General features: G+C 51.3%; 1 long non-coding RNA gene across 1 annotated transcript in view; it reads left to right on the top strand.

Annotated features, from left to right (window-relative positions):
- Nucleotides 1-4,144, top strand: part of LOC141212409 (uncharacterized) — a 38,219-nt gene extending 34,075 nt beyond the window's left edge. The window contains exon 3 of the long non-coding RNA XR_012282170.1: nt 4,031-4,144. This is a non-coding gene — a long non-coding RNA (uncharacterized lncRNA). The remainder of the gene's footprint in view (nt 1-4,030) is intronic.
- The last annotated feature ends 11,382 nt before the right edge of the window (nt 4,145-15,526 follow it).

The following is a 15,526-nucleotide window of genomic DNA, read 5'->3' as shown; positions in this document are numbered from 1 at the left end:
AGAAATCAGATTTCTTACAATATAGAATAATGTCCTCCTGCCCTCGCTCATGTCCAGTATTATTTATCCCCTGACCTTTTGGGTGGGGAACCCCTCCTGAGCCCCCTCCATTATATAGGAGCCATATATCTGCTCCATTACTGGCAGAAGGTAAGGAGCCAATCACACTGCACGGCTTCTACTTCCTGCTCTAAGCCCCGCCCACCTGCCTTCCCTTGAGATCTCCATGACAACCCTTGTGTGACTACAGTGACAGGCCACGCCCCCGAGGATTCTGATCAGTGCGGATGTCTCCATATTGCTGAGGACTGTGAGCGGCTGATGGGCGGAGCCAGCAGCGATGTGAGGGGCAGAGCCAGCAGCGATATGAGGGGCGGAGCCAGCAGCGACATGAGGGGCGGAGCCAGCAGTGATATGAGATGCGGAGCCAGCAGCGATGTGAGGGGCGGAGCCAGCAGCGATATGAGGGGCGGAGCCAGCAGCGATATGAGGGGCGGAGCCAGCAGCGATGTGAGGGGCGGAGCCAGCAGCGATATGAGGAGCGCTCACAGCACTGACAGGAGCAGGTGTGTGTGCAGCCAGTTCCTCTGCTGTGGGTGTTGTGTTGTGTGAGCTTCGCCGTGTATATATTATACACATTATATATATATATATATATATATATATATATATATATATATATATATATATATATATATATATACAGAGTTGAAATCAGAAGTTTCCATACACTGTATAAATAGACACATCTGCATGTTTTTCTCAATATCTGACATGAAATCAGAATAAACCTTTCCCATTTTAGGTCAATTAGGATTACCATCATTTTTAATATTTGCCAAATGCCAGAATAATGAGCGTCTCTTGTAAGGGGCATTAAAACCGTCTTGTTATACCACTCTGACCTCCACGTGTCTTGTAAGGGGCATTAAAACCGTCTTGTTATACCACTCTGACCTCCACGTGTCTTGTAAGGGGCATTAAAACCGTCTTGTTATACCACTCTGACCCCCACGTCTCTTCAGAGGGGCATTAAAACCGTCTTGTTATACCACTCTGACCTCCACGTCTCTTCTGAGGGGCATTAAAACCATCTTGTTATACCACTCTGACCTCCACGTCTCTTGTAAGGGGCATTAAAACCGTCTTGTTATACCACTCTGACCTCCACGTCTCTTCTGAGGGGCATTAAAAGCGTCTTGTTATACCACTCTGACCTCCACGTGTCTTGTAAGGGGCATTAAAACCGTCTTGTTATGCCACTCTGACCTCCACGTCTCTTCTGAGGGGCATTAAAAGCGTCTTGTTAAGCTACTGGGACCTCCACGACTCTTCGAACGGGCATTGCATTTCCTCATAATTTTTGGAAGCTTTTGCTTGGAAGGCATAAGCAAATACTATGGGAGACCCACTCCCCAATAATGGGAATAATGTTTTTAAGATGCTGTACTGTATGGCTCTTGTAAGGGGCATTAAAACCGTCTTGTTAAGCTACTGTGACCTCCACGTCTCTTCAAAGGGGCATTAAAAGCATCTTCTTAAGCCACTCTGAACTCCACAGCTCTTCCAAGGGGCATTGAAATGTTGTTTTTAATTACCTTACCTCTAATCTCCATGACTCTTCCAACGGGCATTGCATTTCCTCCTAATTTTAGTCAGCTTTTGCTTTTCAATGCAAAGGTGAAAACTAAGGGAGACACACTCCCCATTAATGGGTAGAAGGTTTTTAGTACGCTGTAATCCACATCTGTTTCCAGGGGCATTGCAGTTCCTTATAATTTTTGGAAAGCCTTCCATTCACTGCTTAGGCCAACAGTGCACAGGAGACCCAGTTGCCATAAATGGAAAAAAAGGTTTAGTTAAGGCCCTCTGACCTCCATGTCATTTCCAAGGGGCATTGGAGTGCCTCAAAAGTTTTGGTAGGCATTGCACTCACTGTATGCCCTATAACTGTGTAGCCAAACCGCTCCTTTTGTTACAGAAACATATCCTACAAGACATATGTGGTTGACTGGCCTGATATTGATGTGAATGGTCCCTGTTCCTCCTGCTCTTTCTCCTTTGCCACTACCTCATCCATCATTTATCACTTGAAGCTTTGTTTTAACGAGAGTCATAGAACTTGGATAGTAGCAGGAAAACATCCAGCAATCCTCGGAGGAGGTAGGATATGCGCCAAAACGCTGACCACCTCAGGCCTAACCGCTACTACATACATGCGCTTGCATTCCTTGAAAACAAAGCAGATGCTAACTTCTATCATCCTCATCATGCTCCTCACCTTGGCACTCTCAACTCCCCTGATAAAGAAGCCAGGGCCCACCGGAGAAGTCGGGTTCTTTGGTGGGCTCGTCCAATGCTGCCCTAAAGCAGGCCAGTCTAAGAAAAGTGTGTGGGGATGTTCCGCGGAGAAATCGGGGCGGCTTGGAACCGTTTATGGACACCTGGCCGCGGGGCGGCTGGGGACCGAGTGTGGACACCCGGCCGCCCCCTGGCGGCTGGGGACCGAGCATGGACACCCGGCCGCCGGGCGGCTGGGGACTGAGTATCGATACCTCGCTGCCGAAGCACCCATGAGGTAGTAGCCAGCTCTGGCCTCCACATGCCTAAAAGGCCCAATTTCAAGTGCACGCATGCTAGCAGTATGGTATTGCAGCCTCGGGGTGGGTTGGTGGCAGGTTGCACACTTATGCTTGCATTCCAACAAAACAAAGCAAATGCTAACTTCTGTCATCATCATGCTCCTCACCTTGGCATTCTCACCTCCCCTGATGGAGTCGGTTTCTCTAGTGGGCTTGTCCAATGCTGCCCTAAAGCAGGCCAGTCTAAGAAAAGTGTGTCGGGATGTTCCGCGGAGAAATCGGGGTGGCTGGGGACCGTCTATGGACACCCCGCCGCCCCCAGGCGGCTGGGGACCAGGTGTGGACACCCGGCCGCCGGGCGGCTGGGGACTGAGTATGGATACCTCGCTGCCGAAGCAGCCATGAGGTAGTGGCCAGCTTCGGCCTCCTCAAAACTAAAAGGCCCAATTTCAAGTGCAAGCTAGCAGTATGGTATTGCAGCCTGGGGGTGGGTGGGTGGTTGGCTGCATATTTGCGCTTGCATTGCAAGGAATGGGGGAGGTATAATTGAACACTGCCCTGGGACAAGGACTTGCACGGGGATAGTTGCAAGTCTGCATCTTCTGATGCGGCAAGGATCACTTCTGATGGGCACACTTTTAGGCAGTGACCTGGGAGTCAGAGATCCTTCCAGGGGTCTTCCCCATGCTGTTCCCATGTCTTTTCAGCACTATATGCATGTGTCACACAGCACATGGCCAGATAAGGTTGTAAAATGTTAAAATGACATTTCCCGGTGAATGCATTTGTCACAGTTGAAAGCAATACAAAAGTGCAAAAACGCATAAAAAATGCTACTTGTGAACATAGCCCAAGGTGTGGAGGAGTATTTTTGTTTTTGGTTATTTATTTTACCTTATACACAAGTCATTACCCTGGAAAAGAAATTCCTTAACATATTTCACAGGAAAAAAGTTTCACTTTCGTTTTTGAACATTTTCTTATGAGCCTGTAAAAGTGGCTTAATACCTCTGACCACGTTGTTGACAACAGTGACCTGGGGGTCAGAAATGCTTCCTGGGGCGATCCCCATGCTGTCCCCATGTCATCTGAGCACTGTCACTATCATTTTGGGCACTTTTTAGGCTTTCTACAGACTGCCGGGGGTGCCTCCGCAAAAATGCTCGGGTCTCCCATAGACTAACATGGGCTCGTTGCTCAGGTCGAGCACCCGAGTATCACGGCGAGCTTGGGCCGAGCTTCGAGCACCCGAGCATTTTAGTGCTCGCTCAACACTATTTATAACGGGGGCACAAGCTAGTGACTGATTTATATTCTCAGTGGAGCAGACTTCATTGCGGTGAATGATATACTCATGGGCACAGTGTGGCACATATTTGCATTTGGTGGCACAGTGGGCGGCATTATTTATTTAAGTCGCTTATATTTGTAACATTTTTGTTTTTCAGGAGTGCGGTGATCTGCTGAAAAGTGCGGAGCAGCCGAAACCTGGACAGCAAACTGCAAAGACGAATCATGGCGGGAAGTCGTCACGAAAGACTGGACTAGGTAAAGAAGAGAAGAAAGAGAGCGACTGCAGTGTATAAACTGGAGGGTTAGGTGGGGCCCATTATATTATAATAAATCTATGTGGGGCCCATCATATTATAATAAATCTATGTGGGGTCCATAATATTAAAGGGACGGATATGTGGGGCCCATTATATAATAATAAAATCTATGTGGGGTCCATAATATTATAATAAATCTATGTGGGGTCCATAATATTATAATAAATCTATGTGGGACCCATTATATAATAATAAATCTATGTGGGGCCCATTATATTATAATAAATCTATGTGGGGCCCATTATATTATAATAAATCTATGTGGGGTCCATAATATTATAATAAATCTATGTGGGGCCCATTATATTATAATAAATCTATGTGGGGCCCATTATATTATAATAAATCTATGTGGGGTCCATAATATTATAATAAATCTATGTGGGGTCCATAATATTATAATAAATCTATGTGGGGTCCATAATATTAAAGGGATGGATATGTGGGGCCCATTATATTATAATAAATCTATGTGGTGCCCATTATATTAAAGGGAAAGCTATGTGGGGCCAATTATATTAAAGGGAAAGCTATGTGGGGCCAATTATATTAAGGGGAAAGCTATGTGGGGCCTTTTATATTAAAGGGAAAGCTATGTGGGGCCCATTATATTAAAGAGAAAGCTATGTGGGGCCCATTATATTAAAGAGAAAGCTATGTGGGGCCCATTATATTAAAGAGAAAGCTATGTGGGGCCCATTATATTAAAGAGAAAGCTATGTGGGGCCCATTATATTAAAGAGAAAGCTATGTGGGGCCCATTATATTAAAGAGAAAGCTATGTGGGGCCCATTATATTAAAGAGAAAGCTATGTGGGGCCAATTATATTAAAGGGAAAGCTATGTGGGGCCCATTATGTTAAAGAGAAAGCTATGTGGGGCCCATTATATTAAAGAGAAAGCTATGTGGGGCCCATTATATTAAAGAGAAAGCTGTGTGGGGCCCATTATATTAAAGAGAAAGCTATATGGGGCCCATTATATTAAAGAGAAAGCTATATGGGGCCCATTATATTAAAGAGAAAGCTATGTGGGGCCCATTATATTAAAGAGAAAGCTATGTGGGGCCCATTATATTAAAGAGAAAGCTATGTGGGGCCCATTATATTAAAGAGAAAGCTATGTGGGGCCCATTATATTAAAGAGAAAGCTATGTGCGGCCCATTATATTAAAGAGAAAGCTATGTGGGGCCCATTATATTAAAGAGAAAGCTATGTGGGGCCCATTATATTAAAGAAAAAGTTATGTGGGACCCATTATATTAAAGGGAAAGCTATGTGGGGCCCATTATATTAAAGGGAAAGCTATGTGGGGCCCATTATATTAAAGGGAAAGCTATGTGCGGCCCATTATATTAAAGAGAAAGCTATGTGGGGCCCATTTTATTAAAGAGAAAGCTATGTGGGGCCCATTATATTAAAGAGAAAGCTATGTGGGGCCCATTATATTAAAGGGAATGCTATGTGGGGCCCATTATATAATAATAAAATCAATGTGGTGCACATTATATTAAAGGGAAAGCTATGTGGGGCCCATTATATTAAAGAGAAAGCTATGTGGGGCCCATTATATTAAAGGGAAAGCTATGTGGGGCCCATTATATTAAAGGGAAAGCTATGTGGGGCCCGTTATCTTAAAGGGACATCTACGTATATGATAAATTCTATATGGGGCCCATGATATTTAATGGAAGGCTATGTGAGGCCCATTATATTAAATAGAGGACTATGTGGGGACCAATACATTAAAAAGAAAGCTATATTGGGGCCCACTATGTTATCTGGAAGGTTTTGTGGGGCCCTCTGTATTAAATTGAGGGCTATGTGAGGCCTATTAAATTAAATGGAAAGCGTTGCGGGGCCCATAATATTATATGGAGGGCTATGTGAGGCGCATTTATCAAATAAAGGGCTATGTAGCGCCAATTATATTAAATGGAAGCCTGTGTTTTGTCCATTATATTAAATAGAGATGTATCTTGGCTCCATTATAATAAATGGAAGGCAATGTGGGGACCATTATATTAAATGGAGGGTTATGTGGGGCCCATTATATTAAATGGAAGCCTATATGGAGCCCAGTAAATTAAATGTAAAGCTATGTGGGGCCCAATATTTTAAATGGAAGGTTAAGTGGGGCCAATTGTATTAAATAGAGGGCTATGTGGTGCCCAATATAAAACATGGAAGGCTTTTTGGTGCCCATTATATTAAATAGAGGGATATTTTGGCCCCATTTTATTAAATGGAAGGCTATGTCAGGTCCAATATATTAAATGGAGTCCAGTGCGGCCTATTATATTAAATTGACGGTTATGTGGGGTTCAATAAATTAAATGAAAAGCTATGTGGAGCCCAATAAATTAAATTATAGTACATGGAAGGCAATGTGCGGCTCATTATACTATATAGAGGGCTATGTGGGGGCCATTATACTTTATAGAATTCTATGTGGGGGTCCATTATACTTTTTCCAATGGCAAATTGTGTGTTCCGGTGGCACTCCAAAGGTAAAGGGTGTGCTCCGGTGGCACTCCAACGTCATAGGGTGTGCTCTGGTGGCACACCAATGGCAAAAAGGCCAAAGAGTAGACTCTGGTGGCAGACTGAGCAGCCCTAGAGTGCGCCCCAGTGATAAGCAATAAGGCCAAAGAATGTACCCTGGTGGTAGGCTAAAAAGCCCTAGAGTGCGCCCCAGTGGTAAGCAATAAGGCCAAAAAGTGCACCCCGGTGGCAGGCTAAAAAAGCCTAAAATGAGTGCCCCGGTGGTAAGCAAAATGGTCAGAGTGTACCCCGGTCGCAGTTAAAAAGCCCAAGTTGGGTGCCCCGGTGGTAAGCTAAAAGGCCAAAGAGTGCACCCCGGTGGAAGCTAAAAAGCCCAAGATGGGTGCCCCGGTGGTAAGCAAAAAAGGTCACATATTGGGCCCCTCTGGTAGGCCTACGGGAAATAGAGTTCTCCGATGGCACACCAACGGTAAAGGGTGTGCCCGATGGTACTCCAATGGTAAAGGGTGTGCTTCAGTGGCATGCCAGTGGCAAAAAGTGTACTCCGGTGGCATGCTAATGGTGAAAGGTGTGCTCTTTTGGCACCCCAACTGTAAAGAGTGTGTTCCAGTGGCACCCCAGCAGCCAATGGTGTACTTCGGTGGCAGACCATCGGGAAATGGTGTGATATGTAAGGCTCATCATAACAAAAGGGAGGGCTATGTGGGACCCATTATTTTATATGGAAAGCAAGGTGGGGCCCATTATATTAATTAGGGGCTTATGTGGGGCTCTTTATATTAAATAAAAACATATGTGGGCCCCATTAAATAAAATGGAAGGCTATGTGGACCCCATTAAATTAAATGGAAGGCTATGTGGACCCCATTAAATTAAATGGAAGGCTATGTGGGGCCCATTATATTAAATGGAAGCCTATATGGGGCCCAATAAATTAAATGAAAAGCTACAGTATGTACAGCAATAATAAAAATGGTAATAATACAGGGTGGGCTATTTATATGGATACACCTAAATTAAATGGAATGGTTGGTGATGTCAACTTCCTGTTTATGGCACATTAGTATATGGGAGGGGGAAACTTTTCCAGATGGGTGGTGACTATGGCGGCCATTTTGAAGTCGGCCATTTTGGATCTAACTTTATTTTTTTCAATGGGAAGAGGGTGATGTGACACATCAAACTCATTGAGAATTTCATAAGAAAATACAATGGTGTGCTTGGTTTTAACATAACTTTATTCTTTCATGAATTTTTTACAAGTTTATGACCACTTATAAAATGTGTTTAAAGTGCTGCCCATTGTGTTGGATTGTCAATGCAACCCTCTTCTCCCACTCTTGACACACTGATAGCAACACCGCAGAAGAAATGCTAGCACAGGCTTTCAGTATCCGTTGTTTCAGATGCTAAAAGGTTATATGGTGCCTATTAAAATAAATGGAAGACTATGCAGGACCTCTTGTAATAACTAGAAGGCAATTTGTGGCCCATTATATTAAACTAGATGGTGGCCCGATTCTAACTCATCGGGTATTCTAGAATATGTATGCGGCCGGCCGCGACCAATCAGCGAACCGTGTTAGTGAGGACCGGAGAGCATGTTTAAATTTGGCGCCAAAACCGGTGATTGGTCACGGCTGGCGGCCGCGACCAATCAGCGAATCGTATTAGTGAGAACCGGGGAGCGGGTACTTCCACTGTGAGCAGCCGGGAGATGACCGGCTGCTCGCAGCAGAAGTATCCCAACCAGCGGCGCCGCTCCCCGGTCCTCCCTTCACACTTGCCGTCGGGAGATCAGCGGCCCTAGCCGCTGATCTAGCGAAGGTAGCCGCATGAAGGTCAGCGGCGCCGCAGGTCGGGGTACTTCTGCTGCGAGCAGCCGGGAGATGACCGGCTGCATCGCCACTGACCTCTGTGCAGAGCGGTGTTTAAATTTGGAGCCAATATCGCTGATTGGTCGTGGCCGCCGAATCGTATTAGTGAGGACAGGGGAGCGGCGCTGCCTGTGCGGGTACTTCCACTGCGAGCAGCCGGGAAATGACCGGCTGCTCGCAGCAGAAGTATCCCGACCGGTGGCGCCGCTCCCCGGTCCTCCCTTCACACTTTCCGTCGGAAGATCAGCGGCCCTAACCGCTGATCTCCCGACGGTAGCCGCATGGAGGTCAGCGGCGCCGCTGGTCGGGGTACTTCTGCTGCTAGCGCCGGTCATCTCCCGGCTACATCGCCGCTGACCTCCGTGCGGTAGATGAGCTGCTAATGGCCGCCATCTTTTTCTGAAATCCCACGTAGCTGATTGACCACGGTCGGACCAATCAGCGACGCAGGACTTCCTGGACAGAAGGACAGACAGACATGATAAGACGATTATATATATTAAATGTAAGGTTATGTAGGGCCCAATATATTCAATGAAAAACTATATGGACCCATTATATAAAAGAAAAAGCTAAGTGTGGCCCATTTTATTAAATGGATGATGGCGTGCTCCCTTAGCAAGCCAGCGGGAAAGTGGGGTGCTTCCGGTGGCAAGCCAGCGGGACAGTGGCGTGCTCCGGTGGCAAGCCAGCGGGAAAGTGGCGTGCTCCGGTGGCAAGCCAGCGGGAAAGTGGCGTGCTCCGGTGGCAAGCCAACGGGAAAGTGGCGTGCTCCGGTGGCAAGCCAACGGAAAAGTGGCGTGCTCCGGTGGCAAGCCAACGGGAAAGTGGCGTGCTCCGGTGGCAAGCCAACGGAAAAGTGGCGTGCTCCGGTGACAAGCCAACGAGAAAGTGGCGTGCTCCGGTGGCAAGCCAACGGGAAAGTGGCGTGCTCCGGTGGCAAGCCAACGGGAAAGTGGCGTGCTCCGGTGGCAAGCCAACGGGAAAGTGGCGTGCTCCGGTGGCAAGCCAACGGGAAAGTGGCGTGCTCCGGTGGCAAGCCAACGGGAAAGTGGCGTGCTCCGGTGGCAAGCCAACGGGAAAGTGGCGTGCTCCGGTGGCAAGCCAACGGGACTGTGGCGTGCTCCGGTGGCAAGCCAACGGGAAAGTGGCGTGCTCCGGTGGCAAGCCAACGGGAAAGTGGCGTGCTCCGGTGGCAAGCCAATGGGAAAGTGGCGTGCTCCGGTGGCAAGCCAACGGGAAAGTGGCGTGCTCCGGTGGCAAGCCAACGGGAAAGTGGCGTGCTCCGGTGGCAAGCCAACGGGAAAGTGGCGTGCTCCGGTGGCAAGCCAGCGAGAAAGTGGCGTGCTCCGGTGGCAAGCCAACGGGAAAGTGGCGTGCTCCTGTGGCAAGCCAACGGGAAAGTGGCGTGCTCCGGTGGCAAGCCAACGGGAAAGTGGCGTGCTCCGGTGACAAGCCAACGGGACTGTGGCGTGCTCCGGTGGCAAGCCAACGGGAAAGTGGCGTGCTCCGGTGGCAAGCCAACGGGAAAGTGGCGTGCTCCGTTGCCAAGCCAACGGTAAAGTGGCGTGCTTCGGTGGCAAGCCAACGGGAAAATGGCGTGCTCTGGTGGCAAGCCAACGGGAAAGTGGCGTGCTCCGGTGGCAAGCCAACGGGAAAGTGGCGTGCTCCGGTGGCAAGCCAACGGGAAAGTGGCGTGCTCCGGTGGCAAGCCAACGGGAAAGTGGCGTGCTCCGGTGGCAAGCCAACGGGACTGTGGCGTGCTCCGGTGGCAAGCCAACGGGAAAGTGGCGTGCTCCGGTGGCAAGCCAACGGGAAAGTGGCGTGCTCCGGTGGCAAGCCAACGGGAAAGTGGCGTGCTCCGGTGGCAAGCCAACGGGACAGTGGCGTGCTCCGGTGGCAAGCCAACGGGACAGTGGCGTGCTCCGGTGGCAAGCCAACGGGACAGTGGCGTGCTCCGGTGGCAAGCCAACGGGACAGTGGCGTGCTCCGGTGGCAAGCCAACGGGACAGTGGCGTGCTCCGGTGGCAAGCCAACGGGACAGTGGCGTGCTCCGGTGGCAAGCCAACGGGAAAGTGGCGTGCTCCGGTGGCAAGCCAACGGGAAAGTGGCGTGCTCCGGTGGCAAGCCAACGGGAAAGTGGCGTGTTCCGGTGGCAAGCCAACGGGAAAGTGGCGTGCTCCGGTGGCAAGCCAACGGGACTGTGGCGTGCTCCGGTGGCAAGCCAACGGGACTGTGGCGTGCTCCGGTGGCAAGCCAACGGGAAAGTGGCGTGCTCCGGTGGCAAGCCAACGGGAAAGTGGCGTGCTCCGGTGGCAAGCCAACGGGACTGTGGCTTGCTCCGGTGGCAAGCCAACGGGAATGTGGCGTGCTCCGGTGGCAAGCCAACGGGACTGTGGCGTGCTCCGGTGGCAAGCCAACGGGAAAGTGGCGTGCTCCGGTGGCAAGCCAACGGGAAAGTGGCGTGCTCCGGTGGCAAGCTAACGGGAAAGTGGCGTCCTCCGGTGGCAAGCCAACGGGAAAGTGGCGTGCTCCGGTGGCAAGCCAACGGGAAAGTGGCGTGCTCCGGTGGCAAGCCAACGGGACTGTGGCGTGCTCCGGTGGCAAGCCAACGGGACTGTGGCGTGCTCCGGTGGCAAGCCAACGGGACTGTGGCGTGCTACGGTGGCAAGCCAACGGGACAGTGGCGTGCTCCGGTGGCAAGCCAACGGGAAAGTGGCGTGCTCCGGTGGCAAGCCAACGGGAAAGTGGCGTGCTCCGGTGGCAAGCCAACGGGAAAGTGGCGTGCTCCGGTGGCAAGCCAACGGGAAAGTGGCGTGCTCCGGTGGGAAGCCAACGGTTAAGTGGCGTGCTCCGGTGGCAAGCCAACGGGAAAGTGGCGTGCTCCGGTGGCAAGCCAACGGAAAAGTGGCGTGCTCCGGTGGCAAGCCAACGGGAAAGTGGCGTGCTCCGGTGGCAAGCCAACGAGAAAGTGGCGTGCTCCGGTGGCAAGCCAACGGGAAAGTGGCGTGCTCCGGTGGCAAGCCAACGGGAAAGTGGCGTGCTCCGGTGGCAAGCCAACGTGAAAGTGGCGTGCTCCGGTGGCAAGCCAACGTGAAAGTGGCGTGCTCCGGTGGCAAGCCAACGGGAGAGTGGCGTGCTCCGGTGGCAAGCCAACGGGAGAGTGGCGTGCTCCGTTGGCAAGCCAACGGGAAAGTGGCGTGCTCCGGTGGCAAGCCAACGGGAAAGTGGCGTGCTCCGGTGGCAAGCCAACGGGAAAGTGGCGTGCTTCGGTGGCAAGCCAACGGGAAAGTGGCGTGCTCCGGTGGCAAGCCAACTGGAAAGTGGCGTGCTCCGGTGGCAAGCCAACGGGACTGTGGCGTGCTCCGGTGGCAAGCCAACGGGAAAGTGGCGTGCTCCGGTGGCAAGCCAACGGGAAAGTGGCGTGCTCCGGTGGCAAGACAACGGGAAAGTGGCGTGCTCCGGTGGCAAGCCAACGTGAAAGTGGCGTGCTCCGGTGGCAAGCCAACGTGAAAGTGGCGTGCTCCGGTGGCAAGCCAACGGGAGAGTGGCGTGCTCCGGTGGCAAGCCAACGGGAAAGTGGCGTGCTCCGGTGGCAAGCCAACGGGAAAGTGGCGTGCTCCGGTGGCAAGCCAACGGGAAAGTGGCGTGCTTCGGTGGCAAGCCAACGGGAAAGTGGCGTGCTCCGGTGGCAAGCCAACGGGAAAGTGGCGTGCTCCGGTGGCAAGCCAACGGGAAAGTGGCGTGCTCCGGTGGCAAGCCAACAGGACTGTGGCGTGCTCTGGTGGCAAGCCAACGGGAAAGTGGCGTGCTCCGGTGGCAAGCCAACGGGAAAGTGGCGTGCTCCGGTGGCAAGACAACGGGAAAGTGGCGTGCTCCGGTGGCAAGACAACGGGAAAGTGGCGTGCTCCGGTGGCAAGCCAACGTGAAAGTGGCGTGCTCCGGTGGCAAGCCAACGGGAGAGTGGCGTGCTCCGGTGGCAAGCCAACGGGAAAGTGGCGTGCTCCGGTGGCAAGCCAACGGGAAAGTGGCGTGCTCCGGTGGCAAGCCAACGGGAAAGTGGCGTGCTTCGGTGGCAAGCCAACGGGAAAGTGGCGTGCTCCGGTGGCAAGCCAACGGGAAAGTGGCGTGCTCCGGTGGCAAGCCAACGGGAAAGTGGCGTGCTCCGGTGGCAAGCCAACGGGAAAGTGGCGTGCTCCGGTGGCAAGCCAACGGGAAAGTGGCGTGCTCCGGTGGCAAGCCAACGGGACTGTGGCGTGCTTCGGTGGCAAGCCAGCGGGAAAGTGGCGTGCTCCGGTGGCAAGCCAACGGGAAAGTGGCGTGCTCCGGTGGCAAGCCAACGGGAAAGTGGCGTGCTCCGGTGGCAAGCCAACGGGAAAGTGGCGTGCTCCGGTGGCAAGCCAACGGGACTGTGGCGTGCTCCGGTGGCAAGCCAACGGGACTGTGGCGTGCTTCGGTGGCAAGCCAGCGGGAAAGTGGCGTGCTCCGGTGGCAAGCCAACGGTAAAAGGTGTGCTCCGGTGGCATGCTAATGGTAAAGGTGTGCTCCAGTGGCATTCTAACGGTAAAGGTGTTCTGCGGTCACATGCTAATGGTAAAGGCGTGCTCCGGTGGCAAGCCAACGGGAAAGTGGCGTGCTCCGGTGGCAAGCCAATGGGAAAGTGGCGTGCTCCGGTGGCAAGCCAACGGGAAAGTGGCGTGCTCCGGTGGCAAGCCAACGGGAAAGTGGCGTGCTCCGGTGGCAAGCCAACGGGACTGTGGCGTGCTCCGGTGGCAAGCCAACGGGACTGTGGCGTGCTTCGGTGGCAAGCCAGCGGGAAAGTGGCGTGCTCCGGTGGCAAGCCAACGGGAAAGTGGCGTGCTCCGGTGGCAAGCCAACGGGAAAGTGGCGTGCTCGGGTGGCAAGCCAACGGGACTGTGGCGTGCTCCGGTGGCAAGCCAACGGGACTGTGGCGTGCTTCGGTGGCAAGCCAGCGGGAAAGTGGCGTGCTCCGGTGGCAAGCCAACGGTAAAAGGTGTGCTCCGGTGGCATGCTAATGGTAAAGGTGTGCTCCAGTGGCATTCTAACGGTAAAGGTGTTCTGCGGTCACATGCTAATGGTAAAGGTGTGCTCCGGTGGCATGCTAACGGGAATAGGTGTGCTCCGATGGCATGCTAACTGGAATAGGTGTGCCCGGTGGCATACTAACAGGAAAAGGAGTGCTACGGTGGCATGCTAGCTGGAAATGGTGTGCTTTGGTGGCATGATAACGAGAAAAGGGGTACTCCATTGGCACCACAATGGTCAAGGGACTTGGAAATGTCACATGTGAAGTCATACTCGCATAGTGTCTGTTGTTGCAGGGATCAAAAGAGCGACCCGGTGGAACAAGATGTGGACACTGTGCGGCAGATGGTGGTTTAAGGACAGCAAACAGCAAAATAAGACCAAGCAACAGCAAGAAAACAATCCAAGAATTACCGCAGCAGACAAGTAAGTGATTGTGATTCTTTTAAACGGTGATGTACGATCAGATGAAGTGGAATGCAGTAAGTTTGGAAATATGATTAACATGTTAATAAAGTGTCTGAAATGTATGAGCGAGAAAGAGAAAAAGGTGGATTGTTACAGGGGGACAGCTGAGAGTAGGGAGTTGCAGAGAAAGTCCTTGTGACAGGTTTAGGATGTATACGGCTGTTTATTGCCTCCTCCACATACAAAGGCAGGAGATGAGACTATCAAACTATTGAACTTGGAGTTGTCAGTAATGTTGGAGGTGAAATTAATAAAGCAAGTAAAATGGGAAAGAAAAAAAGGGGTTGTATGTTTGCCTGGTCAGAGGGATGTTTGCCTGGTCATGGGGATGTTTGTCTGGTCAGAGGGATGTTTGCCTGGTCAGAGGGATGTTTGCCTGGTCAGGGGGATGTTTGCCTGGTCAGGGGGATGTTTGTCTGGTCAGGGGGATGTTTGTCTGGTCAGAGGGATGTTTGCTTCACGTTGGGGAAGAGGGAAAGGACTGAATGATCCGGCACCTGTCCTATCCACAGGATGGTCAGCTAGTGCCGCCATTGGGAAAGAGCTGACCTAGTGTCACTATCAATCATCAGAGTCTGCAGTACAACTGATTAGGGGTCCAGCAGGGGGGCGCTGATGACACAGGTGGACCTTGGGCGGTTTTCCGGTTGCGGACGCTGCACCTAGAGGGTTTTCTTCATGTAATTATCCTCCTCACATTGCAGACTTGTGAACTTTATAAATTTTCTTCATTTGCTTATTTTCTTCCTTCTCTCCCAAACACGTTGCTGAAGTGCTGTCTCACCCCCACTGCCCCCATCCAGAAGCTTCTTGTGGCTGCTGTTCAGTGAGATTTGTCCTCTATATACCAGCAGTCTGTGTATGGGCCTGTCCCTGTCTGATCCTCTCTGCTCTCCACCCCTGCACTCAGACATGGGAAACCCTGTACTCGGATTACTTCACATCTTGGTGAACAACAGCTGAAAGGACCCTATAAAGGAGCCTGTACCAGGCAGGTGACAGCGGTGCAGCATTGTGCTTGTGGGGGCAATCGGGCGGTGGAGTCAGAAATTGGGGAATACTTGGGTGCTCTCTGGGTGGACAATATTAGTGCTGCAGTAATTTCCCACAAGTTTTTGCACAGAGAGGCCACTAATATAGAATAAAGTAAAACAATTGTGCCCTGTAAATAATGGCTGTGCTTTGCTACAAATGCTTCATGTTCGCAGGAGGTTTTTTTTTCTTTAATAAATTTTATTTAGTTTATAATTGATTTTTTCTCTTTCTGTTAGATATCAGGACATGATAGAGGCCGTACGGGACTGGTATAAGAAGTTCTTGGCTGAGAAGGAAAGAAGCTTCATTCCTCCATGAGCTGCAGTTCTTTGTGTCCAGTCGGGAACTCTATTAGTAAGTAGATTTTATCACCGGCGCAGACATTTCCGGGAAGGTTCCAATT

This window comes from Phyllobates terribilis, unplaced genomic scaffold (genome assembly GCF_046119375.1).
Source record: "Phyllobates terribilis strain yellow unplaced genomic scaffold, ASM4611937v1 Scaffold_175__1_contigs__length_3988992, whole genome shotgun sequence".
In the NCBI taxonomy this organism is placed as follows: Eukaryota; Metazoa; Chordata; class Amphibia; order Anura; family Dendrobatidae; genus Phyllobates; species Phyllobates terribilis.
Note: the sequence above shows the minus strand (reverse complement) of the source record. Positions and strands in the feature narration are given on the sequence as shown.